Source organism: Elgaria multicarinata, chromosome 18, assembly GCF_023053635.1.
Source record: "Elgaria multicarinata webbii isolate HBS135686 ecotype San Diego chromosome 18, rElgMul1.1.pri, whole genome shotgun sequence".
Lineage (NCBI taxonomy): Eukaryota > Metazoa > Chordata > Lepidosauria > Squamata > Anguidae > Elgaria > Elgaria multicarinata.
In genome coordinates, this window is record NC_086188.1 from 3,958,011 (window position 1) to 3,963,235 (window position 5,225).

Here is a 5,225-nt window from a genome sequence, read left to right on the forward strand (position 1 = left end):
GGATTGTACGGGAGGAGGTGATCCTGCAGGTAAATTTAAAATACATAAAACTGAATTAAAACATAATATGCCCTCCAACAACCTTAGGGACCGGGCAGCTTAGTAAGGGAGAAGGCGCTCTCTCAGGTATCCTGCATTTAGTAATGATACTGATGGACTGGGGATTCCAAGGCTGTAAGAAGAAGAACCGGGAGCCAAGCCGACAGGACAGGTTGTGTTGTATAAACTCGCCTCAATCAACCTCAAGCCCTGAAATATGTCCATTTCCTTTTCTCTATAAGTCCCAGGAACTGCCTGTTCCATTGTTTCTGACCATAAGGATCCGGCGTTGCAGCTCCATTCAGCTTTAGGTAAATGTCATGTAGGCCCAATCCCAACCCAAATTAGCCTTGTTGACAGCTCAGGTCAGTTTCAGGTAACACTGACCAGTTAAATCCACCTGAATCCCTACAGCCTTCCTGGATATACCACCTTATTAGGAAGAGGCTATGTGCGAGAATGTGAATATGTTGCGCAAAGGATACTTGGGAGCAGTTAAACAACGCACGTTGGTAATGGCGGCTGCCAGGTATTTTTTGGCTGCAATTCTCCTTCTGATCACTGTATGTATGTGACAGCGCATGCCTGGGTGACGTGACGGGTGATGCGGACCAATGGGATGTGGGTTAAATACGTGTAACACCTGGATGTATATATGCTATTGTTTTGCTCCGGCGCGGTGTGACCCTGATTTAGCAGCAATAGCACCAGGAGGTCACCTTATTCTCAAGAATAAAATCTGTTAGCCCAATGCTTTATCTGTGATCTTTCTCAAGTGTACCAAAATTGGACTTAGTTACACTTGTACTGGCATAATTTATGCAACAGTTGGAGGAAGACGTGGTTGCGATTTCTTTTAAGGCCGGTGGGCTTGGAGGAAGCGCAGTCGCTGGCGGGCCCAGTTCTAAGCCGTTTTAAGATTTTATTTATTTTATTTATTTACACTTATATACCGCCCCCCATAGGTAGAGCTCTCTGGGTGGTTTACAGAAATTCTAAAATTGAAATAAAAAAACAAGTATACAAAATTTAAAATTCTAAGATGAGGGTTAGAATTTTATGGATGAGGGCTAATAAACTGAGACTCAATCCAGACAAGACGGAGGTACTGTTAGCGGGTGGTTCATCTGTCCGGCAAAGTGATGTTTGCCCTGTCCTGGACGGGGTTGCACTAAAGGATCGGGTCCATAGTTTGGGGGTGCTCTTGGATCCAGAACTGTCACTTGAGGCACAGGTGAACTCAGTGGCAAAGAGCACCTTTTATCAGCTTGGGCTGATATACCAACTGCGCCCTTATCTGGACAGAGATAGCCTAGCTACAGTGATCCACGCTCTGATAACCTCTCGTTTGGATTACTGCAATGCGTTATATGTGGGGCTGCCTTTGAAAAAGGTCCAGAAACTTCAACTGGTACAAAACAGGGCAGCCCGTTTACTAACAGGGACTGGCCGACGAGACCACATCACGCCAGTCCTTTTCCAGCTTCATTGGCTGCCAGTCCAGATCCGGGCCCAATTCAAAGTGCTGGTACTAACATTTAAAACGCTAAATGGCTTGGGGCCAGGTTATTTGAAGGAACGCCTCCTCCCGTATGTACCTGCCCAGACCCTAAGGTCATCCTCAGGGGTCCTTCTCCGCGAGCCCCTGCCAAAGGAAGTGAGGCAGGTGGCTACCAGGAGGAGGGCCTTCTCTGCTGTGGCACCCCGGCTGTGGAATGAGCTCCCTAAGGAGGTTCGCTTGGCACCTACATGATATGCTTTTAGACGCAGGTGAAGACCTTTTTATTCTCCCAGCATTTTAACAGTCTATAAATAAATTTTAACTCGGTGTTTTAAATTTGTAATTTTGCATTGCTGCTGTTTTGATCTGGTTGAGCTTTTATATTGTATTTTATAGTATGGTTTTATACTGTTGTTTTATACTTTGAATGGTTTTAATTTTTGTGAACCCACTCAGAGAGCTCCAGCTATTGGGCGGTATAGAAATGTAATAAATAAATAAATAAATACGCAGAACATACGTACATAAAGCAACTTATTCTCCTTCAGCCTGCTCAGTTCTCAGTGCACAGTTTTAGCCTGTGCCAGTCAGCAGCTCAGCCATCTGTGCCCAGACCCCAAGGTGATGGGCACTTTGATCAACTCCGTGGATGGGAGTAGAGTCACCCAGGCTCAACTTTTCTGTGGCAGGATCCGCCACATGCAAAGGCTGTTGCGAGTAATATACCTTCAATAACAACAAGCTGAAAATCAGGGTGAGGATCTGCCCTCTTCCTGGCCCTACTCATCCTCATGCTCATTCATGAGTTGTTCTTTAGCCGACGCAGTGAGTGAGGGGGCTACCCAGGACCAGCCATCACGCTGGGCCTCCTCCTTGAACGGCGCAATATCCTCGCTGATTACCAACATTAAATTAACTCCGCAGAAGAGATCTAATAAGGCTTTCTCATGGCATCGTGTCTTGTAGGAAATCGCTTTGATGTCTCCGTGGGGCCCTATTAGCCCAAAAACAACATTTCCCCCTGGAGACACCCATGTGCTTTGCGCAGCAAACGCCTGTAGCGAGGTGGTGGATTGGAGCCGCAGAGGGCTCGTGCTTTCCCCCTGCTGGTTTCTCCGACTGCTTTCGAGGGTGGGCTGGGAGGCGACAGGTGCGTCTTCTGAAATGCATGACGTTCAGGTGTTCCCTATTGTCAAGGGCCAGAGGAGAGTTGAGCATTATCACCTTGCGCTTTCCAGTCTAGAGATTTCTCTGTTGCTGGCCTATGACCGATGCCCTCGCAAGTGAGCCCAGCAGCTCAGGTTTAGCAATGGGTTTTGGATTCATTCGACGAGCTGAGGTCTTGCAAAAGAGCCCTGCTGCTCAGTGCTTTGCAAAGCTTATTATTCTTGGACTTGCCAAGTGTTTTGGCCTCAGAAATCTTATCATGGGCCGCTTCGGATGGGGAGAAAGTCGATTTGAGAGGGAGAAGCCCTATGAAAAGAGACTGAAAGAACTGGGCACGTTTAGCCTGGAGAAGAGAAGACTGACGGGAGACATGAGAGCACGCTTCAAAGACTTAAAAGGTTGTCACACAGAGGAGGGCCAGGATCTCTTCTCGATCCTCCCAGAGTGCAGGACACGGAATAACGGGCTCAAGTTAAAGGAAGCCAGATTCCAGCTGGACATCAGGAAAAACTTCCTGACTGTTAGAGCAGTACGACAATGGAACCAGTTACCTAGGGAGGTTGTGGTCTCTCCCACACTAGAGGCCTTCAAGAGGCAGCTGGACAACCACCTGTCAGGGATGCTTTAGGGTGGATTCCTGCATTGAGCAGGGGGTTGGACTCGATGGCCTTGTAGGCCCCTTCCAACTCTACTATTCTATGATTCTATGATCCCATCCTCACATAGCAGATGGAACCAGCTTTGCTGTGTGGGTAGAGGCTGCTTGCAGCTTTTGTAAAAGGTGCTGGACCAGTGCCATAGCTGTACACACATACACACACACACACACACACACACACAGAGAGAGAGAGAGAGAGAGAGAGAGAGAGAGAGAGAGAGAGAGAGAGAGATTAAATTAAAAAAGAAACCCAGAGAAGGTTCCTGAAATGGCAGGAAGTGTGGAGAAGCGTCACTAAGTTTTGTTTCTTGATTAGTGCTGGATGTGACTGTAGTAGGGTGACCATATTTTGGAAACCAAAAAGGAGGACAACATGGTTGCCCCCAAGGGGGCGTGTCCAGTACCAAGGGGTTGTGCCCACCCAAACATAGCCTTGGTCACATGTCTGATTTTATAGCACACATTTAATAGGGTGACCATATTTGGGAAACCAAAAAAGAGGACTCCTAGTGTGTGTGTGGGGGAAGCAGCTTTCTGAGTGCTGCAGAAAGTACGTTATTCCCCCGCCACCTTAAAGAACCCGATTGGAGTGGAGGAGGGGAAAGGATTTCATTCTGCACCACCACCATCCACTCCAATGGGGGCCTTTTCTATAATGTCCACGAATGACCCACTTTCCCCTTTAAGACCTCAATTGGAGCTCGGGGTGGGGGAATGGTGTGCCTCAAGAAAGCATGTCACTCCCTCCTGCCATGCTAATGGCAGCCTTAAAGGGGAAGGTGTGTCATTCCAGGACATTATTGAAAATTATAGAAAATCCCCCCTGACACCATGGAAAGAACAAAAACCAGGACAAATCCGGGGAAATCCTGACAGTTGGTCACCCTAGACTGTAGCACCTTGCTAGAAAAGGAAGTCAGTGCACAGCCTCCAACAGGTGCTTCTGCCGGCTGCACCTCAAGGTCCTTTTGAGGCACCCACATCTCTGCAGGGCTCGTCGCCGCCGTGTGCAGCAGCTGGCCTGCAAGCCGCTGCTTCTGGCGCTGACGGACGGTGTGGAGCCCCAGCTACAAATTCTCCAGAGTGGGCTCGTATTTCCTGGATGCCAGAGGCTGCATCTTCCAGATGGGCAAGATTTAGGAGCGGGGAGGCCTGGAACCAGTGTATTCGCACTCTGTTTTATGGCACAGGCACCTGAAAGGCTGGTGTGTATGTCTGAAAGAGGGAGAGGAAGAAAGAAAGAAAGAAAGAAAGAAAGAAAGAAAGAAAGAAAGAAAGAAAGAAAGAAAGAGGGAGGGAGGGAGGGAGGGAGGGAGGGAGGGAGGGAGAGAGAAAGAGAGAAAGATCCCTTTTGCTGTCACAAAACTGCCTCTTTCAGTTCCGGAACTGAATGAGTCTTTTTGCAAGAGGTTTAGGCAAAGTTCTCGTTTTGCAAAGAAACCCTTCATTTGCTCCAGGGCTTCTTAAACTTCTTGAATTTGCTCCACCTTCTGAACTTACTCTATGGGTTCTATGCAGACCCCCCCCCCAAAAAAAAATATTCTGTTCCACAGGCCAGTGCATGGTGATGCTCGTGCAGAGTTGCACCACAGGATTGGTGCAACCCTGTGAATCAGGATGCTCTCTGACTTGGGTATTTGTGGAGAAATGGGACAGGGCTTCCCCGACCCCCTCCTAGCTAAGAACGAAGCAAAAAGAAGAAGAAGAAGAAGAAGAAGAAGAAGAAGAAGAAGAAGAAGAAGAAGAAGAAGAAGCACCTCCTTCGAAGTGCAAAAATACACTTGCCTCTCTAAGAAGCACTAACCATCAGACAAAATAAAACACATGGAAGGGGCATTTCAGCAACAGATCACAGGCTGG